This window comes from Accipiter gentilis, chromosome 7 (assembly GCF_929443795.1).
Source record: "Accipiter gentilis chromosome 7, bAccGen1.1, whole genome shotgun sequence".
NCBI lineage: Eukaryota > Metazoa > Chordata > Aves > Accipitriformes > Accipitridae > Astur > Astur gentilis.
The window spans coordinates 24,282,784-24,294,111 of record NC_064886.1 but is presented as its reverse complement, the minus strand read 5'-3'; the positions used below and the strand labels follow the sequence as shown (position 1 = coordinate 24,294,111).

General features: G+C 39.7%; 1 protein-coding gene across 5 annotated transcripts in view; it reads left to right on the top strand.

Annotated features, from left to right (window-relative positions):
• Positions 1-9,184: 9,184 nt before the first annotated feature.
• The window catches only part of SMPD3 (sphingomyelin phosphodiesterase 3), a 123,801-nt gene continuing 121,657 nt past the window's right edge, over positions 9,185-11,328 (top strand). For 2 of the 5 annotated variants that reach the window (XM_049805286.1, XM_049805292.1), the window contains exon 1: positions 9,185-9,452. The gene's annotated coding sequence lies outside the window, so the exon portion shown is untranslated. Of the gene's footprint in view, positions 9,453-9,583; positions 9,630-9,768; positions 9,851-11,328 lie in introns of those variants that run through there. The other 3 variants (XM_049805289.1, XM_049805290.1, XM_049805288.1) reach the window with 3 other exon arrangements.

Genomic DNA, 11,328 nt, shown 5'->3' with positions numbered 1-11,328 from the left:
TGGACCTTATTAACACAATTTGAACTTGCAGAAAAAGCAACAAAACATTTTGGAGTTTATGAATTCTGTGAAGTATCTGTCACAACACCAAGGGCAAGTTCAGCTTATCAGTCTTTACTGCTATTAAACATGTTTTGGGCCCTGAAGAAGGTCAAGTCATTTTGTCCGCAGGGTAAGAAATTATCTGGTTGCATTAGAAAGTGGAATTCCAATAAAAGATCACATCTGATAAAAGGTACACACCTTCCTAGGAACAGCAAGAACCAGAAACAAGAAGATTCAAATATAAAAGATGCTGCACATTTTAACTAGTGCTGTTCCTTGACAACACGACAAACATCCAACTATATAAAACAATTTAACTAGACCTCTGAAGTATTAACTATAGAGTCCAGCCAATATTTTCCAGTTTGTGTTCCTGAAGTCAAGCCTAGAGAGCTACTCTTCTAGAAGTGATCCAGCCCGACTCATTAAAAAGATAACATTTTTAGAGAATGATCAGAATGATCCACCATAAAAAAGTTGCACCAGAAACCCCAAGAATTAAAGCATCCAAAATTCTGAAATTACAACTGTACGTTTAGCTCTAGGTCCATTTTTAGGTACACTAGTAAAACTTTTGTAGGCATTCAAATAAAAGCAGTTCTTATAGGTGAAAATATGCAAAATCTGAAAATAAGTATTCAGACTGAATTTTAGGCCTTTGTTAGCATTAGAGCACTAGTGATATCTGATGGAAAAATTACATTTCAGTGATAATGACTTCCCTGTTATTCTATGGATTAGTTCAGTTCAACAGTATTAGATATTTGCCCTTCTAAAGGCTAGTGGCAGATTAAAACTTCTGCTTGGTACTTTTAAAAAGTTGTCTGTAAAATCTTAGGATATTCTCTTTAGATCTCATGTTTACACAGTATTTGCATAGCATGCTCACATTGTGTTTCTTCTTTTACAGACAAATCTCTTGTAATACAATCATTGTTAAGGTTTTATTCAGGAACCATTTTTTCCGCTCAAAGGATTTCTGTATCCGTGGTCATTTTGCCTAATTTATGATAAGTTATTTAAATAATGTTTTTTCCTCCTCTGTTTTCCAAATAATAACTTATATCTATCCAGCATGGATGGCACTGTGTATCAAACGCAGAACTGTTTGTCCTTCCTCTCCTATCTGCCTGTCTTCCTTTTCTTCTCTTTCTCTCAAAAGCAGTACTGCTGCACAAAATTATCTGCTACACAGTTCCAAAAAAACCCAAAGAAGTAAAGTGCTACAGAGACTTTGGGAAGACATGAAGTGAGGTAGAAGTTATCTCTTAATCTCAGTTTACAGGGAAGGGCCACTCATTTGGAATGGTTTCAGTGACAAGTCACAAACTAAATCTTAATATTTTTCATTTGTCTGAGCAAAAGCCAAACATCTTTTGGAGTCCAAATGTCTTTCATATTGTTCTCTAATGTTGGCACTATCAAAAACCCTTTATAAAATTGGTCATTCATCCAGTATAACTGAAAAGCTTCCTATGTAGTTACTCATGATATAAGACATGAATTATATTGAACTTTGGGACATTTTAAACATTTTATCTCTACCATGTCATCTTAAGTAAAACATCCAGGCAGACTTTAGAAAATCATAAAAGAAATTTTTAATTAAATCATGCCTTGTCACTAGCTTCTTGAAAGTGAGTAACCTTTCATGAAGGTTTTTAATGGAGATTTTGTTGAACCACTTAAGGAAATCATCGCAAAATGAACACTCACTATTTCTGTGGCAACCCATCATTTACGTGATTACCCAGAAGAGTATTTTAAACATCTCACAGACAGAAGCTGGTAATGTATTCCAAAACAAGGAGCTTTTTACTGATGGCTGGCAGTGAAGTGTGTTCCTTGATACCTATTTTAACATCTATAAAAATAAACTTTTCCAAAATATTGAAAGTAACAATCTAACTCACAAATCCATCATGTTCAAAGAATTCAGAACAATTTCTCAGCAGGCATAAAAAGCCACAGTGATCCTACTTTACATTAAAATATCTGACCTGTTAATACCCTTCATTCATTCATTCATTCAAAAAAAGAATCACATGTTTGTTTTATACCTGAATTTTCCACTTTCTCTAGAGTCACTTAAATTTCCAAGTTATTAAAGTATACATCCTAGGTGTTGAGTGATAGATCTGTAGGCACATATAAGTTATCCCACCACTGGGCTATCCAGAAAAATAAATATTAAGCATGATTTGGAGAGCTTTAAAGCCAAACACAAGGACAAATTTAGATTTGCTGACAAATTATTGCTTTAATGTTATTTTCTCAAGCTTTAAACAGAAGCTGTGGACTCAAACACGAAAAGTAAAGGGAAATAATCAATAAAATTTGAGTCCTAAGAAGAAGGTAGATCGTGAAATAGCTATAATCCTCAAAACTTGCAAGGGGAGAGAACTGCCAAAAATTAAGTTAGGAGATTACACCTACTACTTGATACTAATTTAAATTCTGATTAAATGACAAACCCCCAAATCAAGAAGGGACAAGCATTTCAAAAAATCAACATAAACTAGTAATCATGCAAACATACAAAGGACTAATCAGAAAAATCCTTAAATTTAGTAACTGAGCTAAAAAAAGAGTATTTCATGTACTGGGCATGTGCTGATTTTGGTTGTTTTTTGTTTTTTTTTTTTTTTTTAAATCAAGGGTAATTGCCCCCTTTACTGGGGACCTTTATATGTTCTATAAATCCAATAATGAAGGAATCTGTCTGCATTCCAAAGGATGGACAGTGAACAAGAAGGAATACAGATGACTGTACAGCTCTGAACAGGAGGATCAAAAATCAGCCATTTTTATTTATCCAGTGAAACCAGGTTTGTAGTATCTATTACATTTCATTAAAACTGTTCACAGGACAAGAGCATGAGATGCCCTGCTGTTTCTAATTATTAGGACAAGGCTAATATCTATCTTCATCTTCTGTTGCTCACTTGGATGCTACAATTATCTTGGCCAATAGGACTTGAAAAAGGATACCCATTCTTTCAGAAATCTAAAGCATAGTCTACTAGTCTGGATAAGTACACTGCTTAAAAATGGACAAATCCAACCATAATTGTTCAATTTGCTGAGTAACAAAAAGATCTGAAGCTGAAAATAAACATTTGACTCCTCCTTCACTGTCTTTTGTACACTCTACCAAGAAACACAATAATGAATTGTGTGCCCTCGACCTAAGCTTATGTATTTTCCTGTAGTTACTCTCTAATTTTAATCCTTCACTTTTACCTGTTTTTCCACTAAGATCTAGAAAGTTCTCAAGACATTTGTCAGTTGGGCTTTAGAATGAGATTGCTTAGATTTCTAATGAACAAATAAGAGAAAGGTTAAAAAGGGGCAGGGGGGACACGACTTCAGGCTGCTTTCCAATGCTGATGAGGTAAAAAACAGCCTACAAACCTCAAAACATCTTATTCCCTAAAGATATCACCCAGATACTGGATAAATCACCCACCTTAGTCCCCTCATAAGAGGTAACAAAACCTCTTATGATTTTGACCTTAGTAAAATTTTTAGCACTAGGTATTTGACCATAGCTAACTAAATTAAGTGTGATACTGTTATCTTGAATATAAACTCTGAGAGTTGAGAGAAATATTGAGAAAAAAAAGTACAACAAATTTGCTTTAATGATGCTATTTTTAACTCTCAGCATTTTCTAAATGCAATCTGCTCTATATAATTGATTTGACTGCAATTTATATTAATGAAACATTCCAACAACATACTGCTTTTTGCTAAAAAAGCTTGTAGTTAAGAGCATAAAAGTGATTAAAATGAAGTTTCTGGTGGTGGCCTGAAGAAAGCTTTGTTGGGCTGCACCCAATAACAACACTGAGAGATTTGTTTGGGTTTGCTTTTTTTTTTTTCCCCTTTACACTGTCATGGTCAAAAATGTTCTTAGATTATAAGTATTGCATTTTTTTTCCCCTGCTAAAGAAAGATAATTCTCATCCATACCAATAAAAAATTCTCTCCATAAATTATGGGCAGCCTCAAGCTAACTTCATGTACCATAAATACCAAATGAGAATCCTAACTGTCAAGTACTAGATGTCTTCCTGTCTTAATCTATGGTAATTTGCCTTCTGGTTGTATGGTCCAATAACTGATTTAAAATCAGCTTTATAAGGCTGCAATAGTAGTTTTGTACACTACAGGCCTTCAGTTCTTGACGGTAAGCTGAATTTAGAAGCAACTGCTACTCTCTTGTCATGCAAATCCAAGTAATATTGAAAGCCAGGGTTTATGGGCATTATTTTGACTGTATATTTAGGAAGCTGAATTAAATCATGTTCTTATTTTTAAGGATTTGGTGTTTAACTAGCACATACCTTTCACTAAACTTGATTATAGGGCCATGCCATCTTTGCCTGCCTTTCAGAAATTGAGACTTGAAATGCCACTCCTCTAAAGAAGTTAAACTAAAGGTGCAGCAGAAGATTAATCAAACTTGCTTTCTGAGGACCTTGCCAGTAAAATATTTTTCTCTATCAATACAACACTATAATGGAAAACCAACCCAACTTTATTGTCTTGATCAACTTTTACTTCCTAATAGCTTCAGATATAGTTCAGTGATTATGAGACCTCTTATTCTTCCTTGCTGACAGCAGGACAGTTAGTATAATCAGTTCTCTTTTCTTTACACAAAGGACAGCTGTCTTATGATGAACGAGGCATAGGTTCTCTTCACGTAGGCTCCACAGTGACGATGTCAGAAGCCATGGCCTAAAGTTAGACTGGAAAAATTAATTTCCCACTGTGGATACTAATAAATTAAAGTATACAACTAAATCATATTATAACTAAAATTATCTTTTCATAGCAGTGACAGAACAGAACTTGCAGGCAACAATTCCAACACCTACACCATAGCCTTAGTCTTCACTATACCTTGTTTTCTCTGCTTTCATTCTCTACTTTAATTCCCTTACCTGACTGCTTTCCAACAATACAGCACAATTAGAGGTACTGCATTGTGCTCCATTTCATTTCTGTTAACACGACAGCTGTAGTCACCTTCTATGAAGCCAACTTGATCATCTTCTTGGATTCCCCAAACCTTTGAGAATTACTGGAAAAGCTTGGACTGTCTAATTAATGCCTTTTAGCATTATTGTCGGACATTTCCCCTTTCATAACTCTGAAAACTTGCACATCTACAACTATTTTATGCTTTTTTGCTACTGGTTTGTTAGCTGATATTCTAAAATCAACTGCTTTCTCAGTTCAGCCTAGTTTTTCTGTGTATTTGATATCTACGCTTGAACAGTAATAAACAAGCCATTACAACTACATGCACAGAATACTGTGCCATGGTATGTCTTACTGATAAAACATTTAACTTCAAATGGCACAATCATGAAAGAGTTATGGAGGACATCTCAAATCAGTTTTCAGTACTCTCTATGTGAACTGGAAGGTCTAAAAATAATTTCAAAAACATATTTAGATAGTGACTACTTAAGGGCAGGATGTTTTAAAACGGTCCTTGCATTTTTGAGTAAATACCTTGAATTTATTCTTTATATATCCTTTCAATTATATGCGGCTCTTACTGTATATGGCTGTGCCATTTATTTTAGCTACACCATTTGGCACAATCTCTGCTTTTCTATTCTGTTATCAACTAGACAGAAATTCTTCTTCCTTTATTTTAATTTGTCAGTTTATTTCTTTGCAAGGCAAAGAAAGCGTTGACCCTGTATGGTTATAATTTACCAAGGATGAGAAAATGGAGGTTGTGAGGATGAATCACGACATCTGCTGTTCTTTCACTTAATAAGAGAAAACCTTTGGAAGCATAATTGGGCAATCCTTAGACAGAATGATCAGTGATCCTTCAGTATGTCTAATTAAATGTTTACCAAGAGCATCAATAAGAGTTTGGATGTACAACAAACTGAGAAGCAGCAACACATTGACGTATCTGTAGAAAATAACATTAGTAATCTTTTCTTGATTTCCTTCATCAGACAGATGAGCTGCTGAGATAAACACAGGACTTTCACTGAAATTGGAAAGAAATCTAATCTTCTACCTGGGTTTCCCTGAATCTGTTTTATGTGTGCAGGAAAATGGGAGTCACTGTCTGCAGAGTAAGCAGACTGGTTGCTGCTGACAACAGCACACTACAGCTGCTGTTAGTGGAAACCAGGATCCATGAATCCAGTTATTCAGCTGTACTTGAATGGCTGACGACTGCCTGTGTAAGATCTTAAAGACCTTTTCATTTTTAATTTGATAAAGATATTCCACTTCTACTTCTGTCTGGAACCACGCGTAGCTGTAACAAACTTAACCTAGGCAGACCTAACTCCAGTTTCAAAGGTAGTTCTCAGGAATTTCTATGTGAGTATGGAAGCAAAGTGGTGTTTCTTCTTCTATTTTGGTGCCCAAAAAGTTATAGTTCAGAACTGGGGGTATGAAAGAGAAGAGGAGGATAGGAAAGATGTGAGATCTGAGGTTTGGATTAACGAAGTTACCTGCAACTTGTATAAAATAGCTTTAGTCACTAAATTCTTTAATCGAAAGATAATCTGAACTGTGTTACTGTTTGAATCAATATATTCAAATTATTCACAACTATTTTGAAAGTATTTTGGATCTGTCTCTATCTCAACTTTTCTGCTTTGCAAAGCAGAAAATGGTTACTGCTTTAGTAGGACCCTTTCAGCTAACAAAAGAACAAACTTGGCTTCATTAAGATTAATGGGGGGGGGGGGGGGGGGGAAACAAAGAGCAGGGAGTTGTAGTGGCTCTCTTCCACATTAGCACCAAAAGGTTTGCTTATTTGGGATCTTATAATTTGGGAGTGCCCTACAGCTGCATATACTACTGAAGGTTGTCCTCAACTATACTATTTACCTCAGCTAGGCTCTTTATCAGTGCCAGTTTCCTACTGTCTCAGATACAGCATGTGCCTCCCAGAGAGGGAGCTCAAATAGCACACCAAAGCCCCAGCTTTGAGGAAGTACATTCTGTTGTTACTTGAATGTGAAGGAAACGAAAAAAGGAAGAAATTGTTTTTCACAATTTGTTCTTTACTACACCAGGAATTCATTTTTAACAATCTCAAGAGTCATTACTCAAAATGAAGCATTTGCCTTATAGTTCCATAAATATTTTCCACATCTACAATTTACTTCAGTCAAATAAAAGTTGTAATAAAGTAAATACTGTTTTAAACTTATTTACTATACTTTACTACAACTGTATAATGCTGAAAAGTTCAGGTAGGGAACTGAGAATACATAATTCTGATCTAAGTGAGTCTTGTGAAAACACTTGGGAAGATACTTCAGGACGTAATCTAGTAGTGATTATGTGGCAAAGATTAGAATAATTATCAAACAGTTATGTGTATTCCACAGACTTTACTTATGCTGTGATCAAGTCAGTATGCTGGTGGCACATAATGTAGTATCAGAGCAGGCATCCATTATAACACAAATCTGACAGTACTTTAAATCCAAGAATCGCTATGCAACATGTAATGTCAGTCAGTGTTAACTTCTCATCTTTTTAGGATAGCTGCAAAAGTGAACTTGCTCAGTAGGGCATGGCTGCTTGATCCAGTTACTATCAAGGAAACCTGTTACATTTAAGAATTATCCAAGAAAGCATCTGAAAGGGGATGAGAAATCATTATAATATCTACCCATTGAAAAAAAGAAGCAGTAAACCTAACTTCTTCTGCATCACTAGTTTAGAATAAACCGCATAGGGATGAAGACAACCCAAAGGAAGGTTTTGCTAACATAGTGTAAATAAAACATACTGCTTAGTTTAATTTGGTTGTCCTAGCTTTCTGTCATATTGCTTGCTAGCTTGCAGTACCTTTGCTAGAAACCTTCTCCTAGATGAGGGCGATGGGTGGACATCAGGGTTTCAAAGCAGCAATAGCGGGGGCATGCATGCAACCCTAACATACAGGATTCCACATGCAAGCCTTCTGCACCTTTCAACACCACTTAATTCAGGGTGAGAGGTGGGCTAGTGCTCAAACTTCTAAACTAACTCATTAACCTTAACTTTTTTTTTTAAACAGCTCTCGAGCAATTCTTCTATTGTGGTCATTACCAAAAGTGTAAATTAACTTCACAGAATTAACTACACTGAATAATGACTTTTTCTTTTGATGAGCAAGTAAATAGAGAATCTCTTTGGAAATACCATATCAGTTCATTTGTAAGTTAACTACTTAAGACACCCTGCTCTATAAAATGCTGCATAACTATCTGAAGAGCCCTATATAAACATTTGTATTGGAGATGCCCTTCTGAAAGCCACCGGCAACTGGGTTACAGTATTTTTTGCTACATTTTTCGTAGTGCTTTGCTTTTGATTAGGAAGGCAGAGGCCTGACTCTGTTTAGCTGCTTACATAGATCTTCCAACTTCTGAATCTTGGTGGGCAGGGGGGAGGCAGCACAGCTTTCAGGACTTCCTCGAAGACCGTAAGAACTATAATATCACTATTTTTTCTCCCCTAAAAAAGCCCCTAACACTGCGGAAGATCTGTAGTATCCTAGACTTTTGATTAAAAAAGAGGGGTGGAGGGGCGTGTAAAAAAAAAAAAAAAAAAAAAGGCAAACGAACAAAGAACGCCACAGCCGAACATCCCGAGAAGCCTCCCCTGAGGACACACCAGCGAGGGGCAGCCTCGGCACCGCGAAGCGCCAGGCGGGAGGCGGGAGCTCCGCCGCTCCGAGGGAGCGGATAAACCCGCGGCTGGTCCGCGCGCCCCGCCCTGAGGCGGCAGGCGCGAGCGCCTCTCTCCCCCGTAGGCGCGCGGGCCCGCCCCGGGGCAGAAGCGCAAGGCCGCCGGCTCCCAAGCGGGCCGGGAGGCAGCCCCCGCCCTCGCCTCACGGCGCCCGGCACCGCCCAACCGAGCCCCTGACGCCGGTGCTCTCAGCGCTCCACAAGCGACAGGACTACAACTCCCGGCCGCCCCCGGGAGCAAAGCCGTCTCCCTGCCGCCGCGGGGGCGGCTGGGAAGTGTGGTCATTCCCGCCCTTGCTGCTCGGCCGCCGCCCGCGGGCCGGCTCCCCGCCCGCGGCGGCAGCGGAGCGGAGCGGAGCGGGGCGGGGCGGCCGCAGCGCCGTGCAGCGAGGCGGGAGGCGGGCGGCGGCGCGGCCCTCCCGCGCCCAGGGGCGGGGAGCGCGGCGCCGGCCCCGCCTGTGGCGCTCCGTGGAGCTGTTCAGCGCCCAGGTGCTGAGTCTCCTCCCGGCGTACGGAGGCTCCGGCGGCTCTCCCTTCCCACCGCTCCCCGGCGCGGCGATGGCTCCGGCGCTCAGCCGGCTCCGCCAGGCACTCTGAGCGCCCGCCGCGCCCCGGCGTGGATGCAGCAGCTCCAGGCGCCTCTGGCTCGGCGGGGGAACGCGGCAGGTAAAGCCTCTCCCTCCCCGCCCAACCGCATTGCATCCCCGCCCGCCCCGCTGCTCTGAGCCGCCTGCGGGGCCCGGCTCGAGGGGCTTTTGCCGACCGGAGAGCCGGCGGCTGATGGAGACGCGAGTTGTCTGGCAGGGAGCGAGCACCGCGAGGTGGACCACGGGGAACAAAGCGGTGCGGTGCATATGCTTTTTAAGTAGTTTCGTTATTTTAATTTCCGGGGAGCGGGGAAGGGAAGGGAAGAGAAGAGAGGGACGGCTGGTTAAATGCAAATATCTGTGCTTAGTTATATGTAGGGAAAAACCCCACTTAAACAGATTAATTTGCTCTTGGAATCATGTCCCTATTCTCATGGTTCAGCAGTGGAAAAGATAAAGGCAGTGTTCGTCGTACAGGTAAGGAGGTACTGCTACAATCAAGACTGCAAAATGGTTTCCTTGAGTACCCTCCTTAGCTGTAGTGCTTGTGTAGATTTTGCATAGCAGTAATTTCTTACTTATTTCTGTGTGGATTACTAGCCCCACCAAAGAGCTAAGACAAGCAGCAGAAGGTTAGAGACAGACTAGCATACACAGTGTTTCTGTGAATAGGTGTCAGAAAAGGGAGGGAAAAATTCCACTGTATTTCAGGCCAAATGACAAGTTACATCCTACATGAAGTCATTTACAGCCAAGCATTGTGCTGCTATGCCTGATGCTTCACTTCCTCTTAGTGCTGGGTGGTGAATAGGGAATTGAGCAAGCATATTAAACATGCATAATCAAGCAGCAAGTGTTCTTAACTGCTTGTATGTGTAGTAGCTTCTGTTGTCAAAGGATTGGTGAGTATTCCTTAGCTATCAAAGGATGGTATGTTTTACCCTAGATAAGGTAGGCTGCAACTGTATTTTTTTTTTTCCTGTTGGTAATACAGGTTGACTTACAATTTCTCAGAGTGGCATGGGAAGGGGAAGGCTAGCAAAACAGAAACTCAGCACTTTTCTTGGGTGTAGATAGTGAGAAAAGTTTAACCGAGGAGACTGCATGCAGCCAGACTGGGAACTTGCAGTTTCTATGCTGATTTTGACAAGAAACTGAAGAACCAAATTAAGATTTAAAAAAAAAAAATCACTTCCTTTAGAAAACTATATGCAGTCTAATTAGCATACTCTTAACACTTCTGCCCTGTATCAAGAAAGATTTTCTTGGTGTATAAGGCATCCCCCACTCCCCATTTTACTATATCATGTATTAAACCAGCAAAAGAGCCAGAAAGGCAATTACTGGGATCAGTAAGGCAGGTGTTTAAAAGCAAGTTGATGTGACTCACATCAGTTCCCATGTTATTAAAGATTCTCCAGTCTGGATAGAAACCTAGTACTTTTCATATTTCATTGACTTGACTTTTTTTTGTACTAATGACTTTAAGGTTCATGTATGTAATTAATTTCCAGGATAGCACATATTCAATTTGTCTTATATAGGCTGCAGTTTAACAGTTTTTGTGCTCTAAACAAAAGAAGTTGAACAGATTGGGTACCATCTCACAGTCATCGCACATCCAAAAACTCTCCTTCCAATGGCCACCTTGGACATGCAGGGGCATAACATCAGGCCCTTAAAAGCAGCATTTTAGGAATCGAGTTAACAATTATAAAAGTGCATTACTGTAAAATTAAAAATCAATTTGTGCATATGACTGCATGCAAGACAAGCTTGCCCCTGGCCAGCAGAATTAAAAGATTTCCTGACACAGCTCCTCCCTACCTCTGCCTTTTAGTCTCAGCACCACAGAAGCCTCAGAGCACGTGATCAGCTATGTGTGATTTAAGCTATGCTATTGAATTTTTTCCACAGGGAACAATTACTATAGAGTGACAAGTCAACCATTTTGA